This window comes from Oreochromis aureus, linkage group 9, assembly GCF_013358895.1.
Source record: "Oreochromis aureus strain Israel breed Guangdong linkage group 9, ZZ_aureus, whole genome shotgun sequence".
NCBI lineage: Eukaryota > Metazoa > Chordata > Actinopteri > Cichliformes > Cichlidae > Oreochromis > Oreochromis aureus.
In genome coordinates this window covers 25,570,074-25,585,681 of record NC_052950.1, presented here as the reverse complement: position 1 = coordinate 25,585,681, position 15,608 = coordinate 25,570,074, and the positions used below count along the sequence as shown (strand labels likewise).

Sequence of the window (15,608 nt, the reverse complement as noted above, 5' to 3'; positions counted from 1 at the left end):
ATTATCCTTTAAAGTACTATTCCTCTCATATGTAAGTCATCGTCATATATTCACAGGAAGGGCCTGACCACAGGTATGGAAAACAAAAAGACACACTTCCTGTATACAGAGTTGAAGTAGAGGACATGGATACTGTGACTTCACTCAGTGGTTTTAATGTGTTCATTGGTCAAGCTGAGGATTTTTCTTTAATATGAAACCGCACATGATAAATGTGGCTCTTGATGTAAAACTGACAGATTTACTTTTAGTCACTGGATTAGCTACTAGCTTCCCATAGTCACAAAGGGTATAGTTTACCTCTTTATTTAAAACGATTACATTTAAAGATGTTTCCTGTTTTGCCTTCATAGCCCATTGGTTCAGCTCTTTGTGTGTGTTTATAGCCCTGTCACTTGTCAGCCCACCCTGTTTACCAACCTGTTCTCCTGCCTTTCCTACATCATTTCAGCACTTCGTGCTTCATGTCTCATTCCTTGGTCACTTTGTCTCTTTGATTTGCTGTTGGATTGGATTATCTACCACAGTTTTTTTTTTTCAACAAGTCTTCATTTAACTTCAGTAAGTTTTTTCAAAGATTTCATTTGTTCTTCACGCCTCTGTGTGGGTCCAAATCTGAATTAAGCTACAAATGTATGACAACTAGGGTTGGAACAGTAGCCTTATTATTTATTTATGTGTTCACTTTATGCAATTATATTTCTTTTTATTGCTTTATGTCGAGGTTCACATGAAATATCACATATGTTAATTATGGTTTTAGACTTCTGGAGACTGCTTCATATTGATTTTAAGAAACTTGTGCTGTAAAATGTATTTCTGTTTTAGTAAATCTGGAAGGTGCAATAGAAATAGGAGAGGCTGGTAATAGTCTCAGAATGAGTAATATTTGTCAAAATCTGTTGCAAAATTGGCAACAAAGTCTTACCCACGCCTCGTTTCTTTATTATGGTCCTTTTAAGGACAAAGACTTTCTTGTACTTTCTTTTTAAATAGTCTTGAGCAGCAGTTTTTGTGCTTTCTGAAGGGCTTTAAATGTTCTTCTTTGGACATTAGCAGCTTTTTTATTCATTTTCCTTCCAGTCTTTGTACCCGACTTTTCAGAGTTTTTGCTTCTTTTTATGGTTAACTCACTTAACACTGACCTATGACACATTCAAGGAAGAAAAAGGCGCCTAGCTCTGTCTACACAAAACAGACAGCTGAGCAAAGGACTCATTTTAAATTGGTTCTCTGTTACTGGCTGTTTCCAAAAAACACAATTTGTTCCCATTTCTTTAGTTGAATCTTTGAAAAATGTCAAAGGAACCACAGTTTGACTGGCACAAATTGTATTTTTGCACCAGTAAGGCGACTCCCAAAGAGCTACTAGCTGAATACTTGACATATCTCAGCCGGCTGTGCAGCATGTCTTTAAAAATTTGAGAAAGTTAGTAAAACTATGTACATCCTATGAACAGTATCTAAAAGTCATGTCTGTACAAAACTGAAAAAAAGGGTTGATGTGAAGAACCAATTCTTGAGGAAGAGAAAGCGTGAGAAACGGCTGACAAATTACACAAGAAGAACTGAAGAACTGAACTGAAAATCAGTTGCTACAGGTCTTATGAAATGATGACTGCAGATTTTTAAAATGTGGTTCACATTGTCAGGATGTACAGAGGAGGTCAGGAGAGATACAACAATGAGTGTCTACAGCCATCTGTAAAACAGAGTAAAGGTTTTGTTATGATTTGGGTACCTCAAGAATTTGATCCATCCTGTAGTACCATACAGAAACATCTTATTTGCAACACTTCATTTTTCAGCATGACAGTGATCCAAAAGTCCACTGCCAGTGGAGTAAAGCAGTGAAGCAGAATAGAAAAAAACACAGAGTGGAACAGTACAGTCATGCACTGGCCTTTACAGAGCCTCAACATCGTTCCTGAAGGCTACTTACATAAGTTATGAAAAAGCTTGCCTAAAAGAGTTTGGGCTTGTTGAAGTATAAAGGGGGTCAGACAAACATCAACTTTCAATAATTAGGTGGAGCTAGTTCCATTTTCCTGGTAAAATATCAAGAAATGAGGAGTGACTCAAGATAAAGATCAAGATACATCTTACTCCATTAAACACTTCAAGCCTGCATGCACACCATATTTTGAAGATGTCTAAACTTCTCCAAATCTTCTCTTGGCTACTTTCACTTTTTTTTCTAATATTAAAATAGGACAGAAATAACAGATAGAAGTTGGTGGAAAGTGTCCAGTACAACACAAAGATTTCTGGATGATAGTTCCATCCTAATGTGACACAGCGCATGTCATAAATTTGGAATAAAGAGGTCTTGATGCATTTTTGTATTGGTTGTAAGATGAATAAGATATTTTTTACTCTTTGCAGTTTGTTTTCTAATTGATTCCTTAATTTTTGTTTCTTTTTGTTTTTTTGTTTTTGGCTTCCCAGGATTGTCTGAGGCAGTTAAATTCAGTGGACTATGGACAGTGGACTATAGTTTATATTTTCTGGTTGTCTGCGCTGGGCTTTCCTGTTTGTTACAAAGATTAAAAATGGATCCTGGATTGGAAGAGGAACAAACCAAATTAGAAAGAGGAACAAAATGTTGCAAATCATGCATTATTTTTTACATGCTGTGCATCATCAATTTCATTGCACCAGTTGATGGATTTTCCCTGAAGACTTGCAGAATCAGCTACAGTACGGTTATATGCATCGGGAGTAAACTCAGAGCTGTTCCTGGAGATATTCCCTCAACTGTGACAGGCCTTGATTTATCTTCTAACAGAATTTCAACAATACATGCATCAGACTTCAAAGATCTAGTAAATTTGACGTGGTTAGACCTTAATATCAACAACATTTCACAGATAGAAAGTGATGCGTTTGCCGGTCTAAGTTCTCTTAAGACATTAAATCTAAATAATAACAAACTTGTTACACTGGGAGAAAATGTTTTTGATGGCTTGAGTCGCCTCACTGAGCTAAGAATTAATCGAAATCGCATTAAGCAAGTGGCATCCACATCTTTTAAGTCCATGACAAGTTTAAAACTTCTGGACATTTCTCATAACAAACTGCACCACATTACAAAAGTTCAATTTATATTGCAACATCTGCCACATCTACGGGAGCTGGTAATAAGCAACAATGATTTAACCACTTTTCAGTCATTTGAACTGACAAACAAATCATTAGAACTTCAGTACCTTGATTTGTCGAAAAATCCCTCGCAGTCTTCAGGATCACTGCCGATGTTTTCCAAATCTCACCTGGTTTAAAATTGGGAGCCCGGCCAGAAAGAAACAAATGATATGGGACGTGCAAAACAAGACATTTCTAAGTCGTGTTACTACTCTTGACATTAGTGAGCTTCATTTGGGTCTTGGTGACATGGAAAGGTTGTTAGAGTCAGTGAACTCATCATTAACTATTCTGAGAATGAATGCAATGACACATAACCTGACCGCATTGATCAACATTTCCTGCACCATCCCAACAATGAGGACTCTGCAGCTTCGAAGCAATAAGCTCAGCTTTGTTAATGCATACTTGTTTAAGTTGTGTATTAATGTAACTGAGTTAGTTTTGACAGACAACAAAATAAAATATATCCATGATGATGCTTTCAGATCCCTTAAAAATTTAAGGATTTTAACGCTGAGTAAAAACAGACTTCCATTGGTTCCAGCTGCAACAAGGAATCTACCAACTCTTTCAGAGCTGGATCTCAGCACCAATAACATCAGCACACTGGACTGCCATGATTTCACCAATCAGACAAAGCTCAGAAAGCTTTATCTTTATCAGAATTCAATCACAGCTCTGAAACCGTGTCTTTTCAAGGATTTAAAAGGATTAGAAACTCTAAAATTACAGACAAACCAAATAACTAAATTGAACGGTGCTTTCAAAGAACACTTGCCAAAACTTAGATACCTGTATTTAAATATAAACAAACTCACTGCTATCAAAAAGGATGAATTTAAAGGCTTACATTCCCTCCAGAACTTGTCATTAGACCAAAATCAAATAGAAATTCTTGATCACAAGAGTTTTGTAGGACTGACAAATCTTACCCGCCTTCATCTACAACGGAACTCTATTAAACAAGATAAACTACAAAAAGGTATTTTCAGTCCTCTGATTAAATTAAGAACACTGGATTTGAGTGAAAATCATATCAATTATAATGAAAGTAGAAATTTGCCTGATCCTCCATTTTCTCAGCTGTCCCATCTGGAGGAACTGCTTGTTTTTTCACAACACCACAGGTTGCATAGTTATCTGCCTGTAAACTTTTTGCAAGGTTTGACCAATCTTTTGAGTTTCAAAGCCAGGAATATCCGTATTGCGTCTCTGGACAAAGACACCTTTGTTTACACGCCACAGCTGCAATTACTTGAACTTTCTTCAAATGAACTTAAAGAACTCCTCCAGATCTGTTTTCCCAATTCCAAACCTTAAAAGCCTTTACATATCCAGGACAGGTCTTTACTCTCTAGACTTCCTTATACATGCCAACCTCACAAAGCTGGAGTTTCTACAGGCAAGACAGAATTTATATTCAGTTATCCGCAAAGAAGATATAAAATCCCTACCAGCTCTGACTTATCTGGACCTTCAGGGCAATGGATTCACCTGCAACTGTGATAACAGCTGGTTTCTCTCATGGGCAATAAATGACAGCAAAACTCAAGTTTATGATGCATATAACTTTACGTGCAACTATCCCCAAGAATTCAAAAGTAAGAAGCTGTTGGACTTCAACACTCGCTTCTGCTCAGTTGACATGGGCTTTATTTGCTTTCTCTGCACCACATGTGCAATCCTATGCTTGATGGTGGTGTCCTTCACTTACCATTTTATGAGATTGCACCTGGTCTATGCCTATTACCTGTTCATAGCTTGGTTCTTTGACAAAAAGCACAAAAACAAGAAAACTCCTCATCAGTACGACGCCTTTATCTCCTATAACACCCACGATGAGCCTTGGGTCATTGACAAGCTCTTACCAAAACTGGAAGGAGAACAGGGCTGGAGACTGTGTCTACACCATCGAGACTTTGAACCAGGTAAGACCGCAGGCTTGAGTTCAAAGTTAAATGGTGATTGTTTGACTTGAAAATATCTCTCAGTTAGTCTGTTTTTGTCTGCCCATCACTTCATTCCAGATTAAAAAACTATATATAGAGCAATTAAATCTAGAACATTTGTTTTGGTGATCCTCAACCTACTTGTCCAACAAAGTTAACATTTTCTTTCTTTTATTTTCTGTTTTTCACATTTAGACACCCTAGTAACTAAATTTTAATTTGTTGACAAAACTACAGTAGCTTTGCATGGCCTTAATCAAAGGTTTATCGGTGTCAGTTCAATTAGGGGAGATCATTTGGAAGTAATGAACATGATTCATTGGTACAGTAAAATTAATCAGTGTATTTGGTGATTAAGCATCAGTGACTTGTCATGGAAGAACAGAATCCCATTAGTGACAGGATTCAGGGCAGGGCCCCCTGGAGTCTAGGTACTGGTGTTTTGCTCTGAGAGATTTGGGCAAGGTGGTGATAGGGAGGAGGTGGGTTGCACGGATCAGAGTCTGAAAGGAAGACTGATGTTGAGCATAAGTTTAAACCACACAGTGCGGTGGCTGACTGGTTCAAAGAATGCAGGCAAGAAGATCAGGTTGCACGATAAGGATATCAGTATTGAGAGTGACAGTATGGGAAAGTTGTAGTGATGCAATAAACAGACTGGCAACCAACACCCAGGACAGCAGGCAGAAGCATGACAGCAGATCTTCCTTATTGAAGTTGCATACAGTTTAATTTACATTTTAAAAATTGCTATTATAAAATTTACCATTAATTAAGGGTCAGTGGCTTTACAGCACTGTTGCTGGACGGTATAAAAGTTCTGGGTTTGAACCCGCTAGCTCGGGCCTGTCTCGTTGGAGGTTTCCTGTAGCACCCTCAAAGATTGACGTAGGCACGATGTACAGTTATAAAACAGGGTTTATTCTGGTCTTGACAACCCATGAGAACAGGTCACGGACGAAAACAATAAAACAAAAAACATCACATCAAAATGCACTCTTGTACTTGGTATCAATCAATCAAAAGTCCTTAATAACAGAAAATAAAACTTTTAAAGTACACAAACCTTGTGAGCTGACATCCAGGAGGGACTAAATAGTCCTTTATGGCCTTATTATCTATTTCTCCATCTTTTTTCTCACTTATTTCTTTTCTTTTTCTAACTTTGAACATTATTTTCTCCATGTGTGGAGCTAACCACAAGCTGCAGCATGCAGACACCATGTGTGCTAGCAAAAAAGTGGCTGGGTGGAGACCCAAACTGCAAACAGCTCTACCTTCCATAGTTCACCACCAGAGGGTGCAAAAGAGCAAAATCTGGACATACAGCTCAACAAAGCATCAAATGCAAAAGACCTTTACATTTCCTGTTCTTCCTATGCATGTGTGGATTCTCCAACTTCTCCCACATTTCAAATACATACATTCAAATGGACTTTAACTTAATTGGAATAGGCCTCTGTGAACTAAAAAATGTATGGATAGATAGATAGTGAGACTACCTAACAGCAGATACCTGTTGGAGTACTTTTTATAAAAGCTGTCCTTTTTGTGCTTAAAATTGCAAACGTTGTCTTGAACTGCAAGTTCAGATATTTTTCTGTCCCTCCCCTACATGTAGGATGGTGGGGGATGCTATTAGCTATGGTGTTTAACTGCAGGCAATTGCATGTAAGGTTTTGGTTCGCTTATTTAGTAAGGAATGTTTACTTCCTGCCATTTATGGGCTCACCTGTGCTTGTATATGGTGGACCGTTAAAGGAGTTAAGCCATGTACAGGGGTGAGGGGAGAAGACCCTTTTATGACCAGCAGGAAGTCACGTATACAGAGACACACACACGCACACATGCACACAGACACACACACACATGCACACACACAGTGCCTTAGCTTTTATGACATACGATATGGGTTTTATAATGGTTGTGTGTCACTGAATAAAAGGCTGCGAGGGGACGCTGGTTTTTAGGAGTTGGCTGTGATCTGGTGAGGAGCTTTCAGTTCCAAGATCCTGATTCGACCGACTTCCCTTGCAAGTTGAATGGACTGAGCTCTGAGTGTCTTGCTTTGTTCATGGGGATAAGTCTCTGAGTCAGCGAGGCCTGCAAGTGCAGACCTAACCTAACAATACCTCAAGATACTTTCATATGCAGTGATGGGAATAACGGCGTTACAAGTAACGGCGTTACTTTTTTCAGTAACGAGTAATCTAACTAATTACTATTCCTATCGTTACAATGCCAATACCGTTACTAACAAGAAAATGAGGTGCGGTCACGTTACTATTTTTCAACAAACAGACGGTTGAAGCTGTGTTCAGCTTACCGCATCTTATATCAGTTGCACGGAAGTAGCGGTCTACATAAGTAATCCAGCTTTAAGCAGCTGCACGCGCTCCCGTGGGTGGCAATCACTTTCTGGTAGACAATCACTTTTTGGCACAACACCTGGAGCTAAGGGGCAAAACAATCGCATGAGTGCTGCTGTTTGACTGAGGAAGAATAAAGTAGTCATGGTAAGCCAATCACACGACCACTTTAAGATGACAAAGCAAAAAGGTGATCTATACCAGTTTTTAAATTGTGTTGATAGGCCACGTAAAACCAGAGTCATGATAAATAATATATACGCGTGTTGTTTCCTTAATAGTTTCGTCATGTTTACTGTGTAAGGACAGCGCTAGCAAGCACTCTCTGCTTATGACCAAAAAAAAAAAACCCCAAAAAACAACCCGTTCGTTTTGGTGGAAAAATGTACCATGTCAACCAATCAAAAAATGATATGGCAACATGACATTTGGTTGTTTAGGAAGACGGGGAGTTTTAGGAGTAGTGACGAGAGAGAGAGAGAGAGAGAGAAGAAAGACAGCAAAAAAAGAGAGAGCGAGTTTTGAGATGTGAGAGATTTGTGACGTTTAGCGTGTTTGGAGTGTGTAGTTAATGTGTTGTCTTGTGTAGTTAGTCTGTAGTGTTGTGGATAGTTTTGTGTTGTGTGTCAGAACAATGAGGCGACTGCTGTCTCCAGGTAAAAAACAGGAGGAGTGATACACCTGCTGCTGTCAGACCTGCAGGTATCAGGCTGTGATGTTCTCCTTTATAATGGACAGAAATTATTTTTTTGGACTTGCACAAATAATTTGTGTGGCATCTTATTGAATGCAGAAAACCTGATGGTTATGTAAATAGTTTGAAGTGTTTATTTAAAAAAGGTAAATGGCTGCAAATAACTTTGTTGTTTACAAAACTTGTGCATAGGATTTTAAAATTGACAATTTATATTTGCATTTAAAGTTATGAAATATGATTCAATAATCATGTTTGTGGTTGTTACGGTGAAAAATATAACTTTTTCTACTCGGATTTTATGTTTTTTGTCTGATTTTAGATCAATTGTGTTAATACAGTATGTCAAAATGAAAACATAACTGCAAATTCAGACACGTGAGGTTTTGCTGAAAAGAGTGATACCAAACAAGGCAAAGTAAATAGTTTTTAAAGGTGAAATGTAGAGGTAAAATCAAAAGTAATCAATAATGGCCAATTATACCCTGGACCCCAGAGGGTTAAACATTTTTTTAAAGTAATGCAATAGTTACTTTTCAAGTAATTAATTACATTTAGACTTTTGTAACTCAGTTACTAACTTAGTTACTTTTTTGAAGATGTAACTAGTAATTATAATTAATTACTTTTTTTAAAGTAACTTGCCCAACACTGTTCATATGTACTTCAGAGGGTGTCACCACAGTACTTACATGAATTACTAAGGACAGCCACTGAGTGTAACATTTTCTCTTCTCAGGGAAGCTCATCATAGATAACATCACGGATGCCATTTATGGAAGTCGGAAGACCATTTGTGTTATCAGTCACAAATACCTTGAGAGTGAATGGTGCTCCAGAGAGATCCAGGCAGCCAGGTAATCTGTTGGCTCCTTCAGGCAATGTATTGTATATACTGTGGTATGTAGTGTGACTTTGTAGTGTATCTAGACTCATGTGTAGATACACCACACTTAATTAAGACAAATATCTAATCATCCAATCACAATTCAAGCATTTAATCATGTAGATATAAGTGAGTGAAAGTGGCATGGTTTTTGATTTGAGTGTTTCAGAAACTGCTGATCTACTGGTATTTTCCCCACACAACCATCTCTGGGGTTTGCAGAGAAAGGTCTAAAAGATAAAATATCTATTGAGTGGAAGTTTTCTGGGTAAAAATGCCTTGTTGATGGTCAGAGGAGAATGAGCAGACTACTTTAAGCTCATATGAAGTGAACAGTAACTCAATCAACCACTTGTTACAAACAAGATATGCAGAAGAGCATCTCTGAAGGCACAACACATTGGCATTAAAGCACATGGGAGTTTGAGGAATTTGAACTAATTTAATTGAAAACACTCATTTTGTCCCTTTGCGAATTACTAACGTATCATGGTGGAGGGGTCTGTGTGCCCCAGGAATCCCAGGGGCTATGTTGTCGGGGGCTTCTTTTGTCCCCTAGTAGGGTATCCTATGGCAAATTGGTCCTGGGTGAGGGACCAGAAAAAAGAGCAATTCAAAAGCCCCTATGAGCAGAAGATCGAGGTAATAGTTCACCCTGCCCGTGATAGGGTTACGGGAGCCCCACCCTGGAGCCAGGCCCAGGAAGGGTGCCCAAGGGCGAGCATCTGATGGCTGGGCCTTAGTCCATGGGGCCTGGCTAGCCACAGTCGAACAGAGGTACATGGGCACACCCTCCGGGGGGGGGGGGTCCCCGGCAGACTGATCCCTAGCTACCAAGACTAAGAATTGGGACATGCAATGACACCTATCTGGTGGGGAAGGAGTCTGCACTAGTGCGTGAGATTTAGAGGTACCAGCTTGTTATATTCAGGGGTCACCTCAATGCATTGGCTTGGGCTCCAGAACCAGTCTCCTGGAGAGGCAGTCACTCTGGAGTTGCCCTTGGTGAGTGGCAGCAGGCTGGGGTGGGTATCTTAGTATCCCTGTTGGTTTGCTGCCTGTATACTGGGTCTTGGAATGGGTCCTGACTGTCATCGGCGGTCATGCGCCGAACACTAGAGTACCCAACCTTCTTGGGGACTCGGGACGTTGAGTCTGAAAGGACCATGTTCAGCACCTCCATTGCTGATTGATGCCTGTTGTGGTGGTAACCATTGAACCAAATGGTGGACACCAGAGTGGAAGGAAACCATCAGGCTAAAGAAGGAGTCTAATTGGGCTTGGTTAGGCTGTGGGACTTCCGAGGCCACTGATAAGTACCAACAGGCCAACCGGAACACCGCTCCGGTAGTGGCTGAAGCAAAAACTCAGGTGTGGATGGAGATCGTAGAGGTCATGGAAAAAGACTTTTGGACTGCCTCAAAGAGAATCTGGCAAACTGTCAGGTGACTCAGGAGGGGAAAGCAGTGTTCAACCTGCACTGTGTATAGTGTGGTCGAGCACAGCTGACTTTGACTGAGGACAGTAAATGGGCAGTAGAAAGAATGCTTGAAGGACCTCCTAAATCCCACTGACATGTCTTCCTTAGAGGAAGCAGGGTCTGGGGATGAGGGGGTCAACTCATCTATCTCCGAGGGTGAGATTACTGAGGCAGTTAAACCATTCCTTGGCGGCAGGGCCCCTGGAGTGAATGAAGTTTGCCCTGAACTCCTGAAAGCTCTCGACAATGTTGCATGGAGATCAGGGTTGGTACTAGAGATGGCACGATACCACTTTTTTATGTCCGATACCGATACCGATATCATAAATTTGGATATCGGCCGATACCGATATGAATCCGATATACTGTGTTTTTTAATCAATAAAACTGTTTTTTTAATATATTGCTGCATTTTGTACAAGTTCATACTCAGGTTTAAATAAACAACAACACTAAAGCTATTCTGTTATACCTGTATGTAAAAAATACACTGTGCCCAAAATATTTCATAGTTCAGCAACACTGATCAATCTAATAAACTTAAACCTACTCCATCCTCCCTATTCTGGTATTTTAAAGAGTACTTAGCAGAAATATTAAGCAACCTAGCTAATAGGGTTGCAAACTCCCAACAAAAAAAATAGGGAACCACCCCCACCCTCCACCTCATGATGCTTAATCGATGTAATCAACTTTAATTTGATGCAGCGTGAAAAAAAATGCACAGAAATAAATTATTTTTCAAGAATAATTAAATAGATTCAACATCTTTCTTCAACAGAATTGCAGAATTCACAGATGGTACCTTCCCAAAGGAAAAAGTACTATAGCTTACTAGGGTATATTAGACTTAACAGTTACTATATACAGTAATGGACTTCTATACATTTTACATCAGATTAAAACTTTGGGTGTAAGATTCAGATAATTATTTATTAAAAGCTAGACATTTTAAATGAGAATAAGAAAGAAAAGTATGTCTTTGTGCCCCTTTTCCCTGTTCATGCCCTGTCGGCCCCCTGGCTACACTTTGCTAGATCCGCCCCTGCACAGTTACCAGCGGTCAGCTACGTGAAAAGGATCCTGGTGTAGAAAGTAATATTAAATAAATTCTAACAACAGCTTATCAAGCTTAAACGTTCTGCTGTTGTTCAGCCGCTGGTTTCCTCTTTCTGGTGCAAAGTGGGCCAAAAACAAAGAAGAGAGACAGACTTGCGACAGAAAAGCCGATCAGCTGATCATTAAGCAGTTTCACGATTGAAGTAGCCGCAGGAAGGTGAGGGAGAGAGAGGCAGTCGCTCCATATATCGGTTGTTAAGCTTAACGTGGGTACGCTTTACAAACATTCAGAGATGAACTTACACACTTGCTTTACTTCTCTCTGGGATAACTTCCTCGGAGATGAAATGCTGGTTTGGTAGTGAGGCTACAAATACACACAGCTGCTCTGACACGTGAGGCATACTGCTGCAAGGTGCTAAGGTTATGAGCCGAGTTACACCGTGTCGCAAGTTTTGTGAGGTGCTTTTTTGATATTTAATGGATCGGATTACATTTTTTATTTCTCGCCGATATCCGATCCAGTAATTTAGGTCAGTATCGGACCGATACCGATACGTAATATCGGATCGGTCCATCTCTAGTTGGTACCTCTGGATTGGCAGACTGAGATGGTGGTTACCATCTTCAAGAAGGGGAACTGGAGGGTGTGTTTCAACTACAGGTGGACACACTCCTCAGCCTCCCTGGGAAAGTCTATACCAGGGTGCTGGAAAGGAGAGTCCCTTTGTTATTTGAACCTTGGATACAGGAAGAACAATGCGGTTTTTGTCCCAGTTGTGGAAAACTGGACCAGCTGTTTACCCTCTCAAGGATGCTTGAGGGTGCATGGGAGTTTGCCACTTGGGTGGTCTCAGAATCTCATCTCTGCTTTTCGCAGCTGATGTGGTTCTGTTGGCTTCATCAGTTGACAGCCTCCAGCTTAAACTGGAGCAATTCGCAGCTGAGTGCGAAGCGCCGGGAATGAGAATCAGCATCTCCAATCTGAGGCCATGGTCCTCAGCCGGAAACGGGTTTCGTGCCCACTCTGGGCCAGGGACTGCCCCAAGGGGAAGAGTTTAAGTATCTTGGGGTCTTGTTTACGAGTGAGGGGAGAAGGGAGGGGAGATCGACAGACTGATTGGTTCTGCAGCTGCAGTGATGTGGACGCTGTACTAGTTCATCGTGGTGAAGAGAGAGCTGAGCATAAAAACGAAGCTCTCAATTTATCGGTTGATCTACATCCCTACCCTCACCTATGGTCCTATGGTCACAAGCTTTGCGTAGTGATCACAAGAACGAGATCCCAGATACAAGCAGTGGAAATAAGCTGTCTCCGAAGGGTGCCTGGCCGCTCCATTAAAGATAGAGCAGCTCAGCCATCTGGGAGGAGCTTAGAGTAGAGCTGCTGTTCCTCCACATTGAAAGGAGCCAGTTGACATGGTCCGGGTATCTGACAAGGATGCCTCCTGGGTGAGGTGTTCTGGGCATGTCCCACCGGGAGGAGGCCCCGGGCAAACCCAGGACACACTGGAGAGATTACATCTCTCGGCTGGCCTGAGAACGTTTTGGTATTCCCCTGGACAAGCTGGTGGGAGTGGCCGGGAAGAGGGAGGTCTGGGCTCCTTTACTTAAGCTGCTGTCTCTGTGACCCAGCCCCAGATAAGCAAAAGAAATTGAATGAATGAATGAATGAATGAATGGATGGATTGATGGATGGATGGATGGATGGATGGATGGATGGATGGATGGATGGATGGATGGATGGATGGATGGATGGATGGATGGACAGATGGATGGATGGATGGATGGATGGATGGATGGACACTCATTTTTGCTGGGCAGAAAGGGACAGATCTAGAGGTGTGACTGACAACTCAGTTATAAGTAATAATAATAATAATGGCATAATATGATAATATTGGTATTAAATATTGTGGCAAGCTCAGACACGGAGGAGACAGAGGTTTCTTGGGAGCACAGCCGTTTATTTCTCTCTGCGCCAGAACACTGCCGCTACCTCCCTCCTCAGCGCGGCAACAAAAAAACAACAAAAAGGGCGCTCTCTCACTAGAAACACAGTCGCCGAGAGAGCGCGTCACCCGTCACCATAACAACATGACAACACAAACATAACTGTAATAACAAAACCCCGAACAGCCCTGGCCCGCTACAATATGTATAAAAAAAAAGCTTTTCCTTGGAGCTAATTTTCTTTTCAAAACTGAACAATTTTGTTTTTAAAAATTACACTAATTTGTTTAGAAAATGTTCTGATAACTGTTTCAAATGAAATTTACAATTTGTTTTTATTACCTAATGAATTAACAAAAAGGCAATAATTTATAAGAAGAAACTGTTAGCCAGCAATAAACAATTGGCATACTGTCACCGTAATTCTAGTTTAAGTTATATTCTTGGATTTGTTGTTCTTCACGATTTATTGTTTTCCAGGTGTTATATTCTTTAGGTTTCTGTTACTTTGCCTTCCCAGTGTTCAACGTTTCATGTCTAGTCACTCTTGTCTTCATGTTCCCCATGTCTCCTCAGTCATGTCTCGTTGCCTCAGTGTCAAATCTGCATCTTTGTGAATGTTTCCTGTACTTTGATAGTCTCGTGTGCTATGTGAGGGTTTTCAGTTTTGCTTCCTCCCAGTCTGGTTATGTCTGATTACTCCCAGCTGTGCTCTCCTCCTGTGTCTAATTCCTTCCTTACTCTCTTGTGTATCTAAGCCCTGTGTTTTGCTCTGCCTGTCGTCATGTCGTCCCATGTGCTGTGACTTTTTCTGTGTTTTTTCACATCCCTGGTAATATCTAGCTCCCTGTTTTCTAAACTTTTAGTTCTTTGCCTTCCAGTTTCCAGTTTAGATTTTGTTTTGTGAGTTCCAGGTTTTGTTTGTTTTCTGCTTCAGCGCAATAAAAGTTGCCTCTTTGAATTCATCCTTCTGTGTTTGTCAGTCCTGCGTTTGGGTCCCGCCTGTCCCAAGGCACTAAACATGAACCATACTACAGTTCTCTTCCCCATTTATGTGATTGCAGGTTTTCTAGCAGGTTTTTTACCCTAGTTATTTACCTTTCAATTTAAAAACTCATCGATAGTAGTTTTTCCACTAGATGGAAGTTTTTCAAGGAAAATAATGCTACACCAGCAAACTTGCTGCACACGCCTGAATGTCTTTTGTCATATCTACAACAGATACATTACCTCTGCAGTTAATCCTCTGTACTCTGAGGATTACCCAAGACCTTTGCCTTACTAGTCAGAACTGAATAATATTTGAAAAAGCATTTTATTCTTTTGAATCAGTTTTGTGTCTTTGTGTTACAATGACTTCATGAATTCAAGACATAAACCACTTGAGTTTCTTTTTTCTCCATCTTTAGTTTTCGTCTGTTTGATGAGCAGAAGGACGTACTTATCCTGGTGTTTCTGGATGACATTCCCAGCTATCTGCTGTCTCCCTACCACCGCATGAGGAAGATGTTGAAGAAGAAAACCTACCTGAGCTGGCCACGAGCTGCAAAGAACACAGAGTTGTTCTGGGAAAAACTCCGGCAGGCTCTAGAGACCAGTGAAAATCCAGAAGCAGAGTTGTTACTTCTCACTGTGTCAAACACGCCATGATGAAAAGGAAATATAAAGTAATTGTTTAGCAACAAGTGTAATTCATTTGCTTCAATACCAAAGGCACCATACGTTTGTTTGAAGTATACCCTTGTTGAACATTTTCACAGATTTTCAGCGCTCAATTTTGCGCTTTTTCTTTCAATCAGTTTTCCTGTTGTTTAACAGAAATTGAATGTTTTTGAGCGTCTGAGCTCTGCCATTTCACATCTGATAATAACAGATGCACATTTAATGTGCCTGGAAAAAAGGTCAAAGGTCAGTCAGAAGTTACCAGGCTATGATTTTATTGTAAGTGTGTTTGTAATTATTCCATAATAGTGAGTTACAATATTCAGATATTTCTGTAATCTTAATGTGTTTATTGTGTCTGCACAAACTGTTTACATTTCGTTTGAAATAGAAAAATGGAAGAAACAAC

The 15,608-nt window shown here is 40.3% G+C and overlaps 1 protein-coding gene and 1 pseudogene across 1 annotated transcript in view; both read left to right on the top strand.

Annotated features, from left to right (window-relative positions):
* LOC116324432 (toll-like receptor 13) overlaps nt 1–15,608 on the top strand; it is a 42,688-nt gene that overhangs the window by 13,583 nt on the left and 13,497 nt on the right. The window lies entirely within an intron of this gene.
* On the top strand, nt 447–15,272 carry LOC120441925 (annotated as a pseudogene).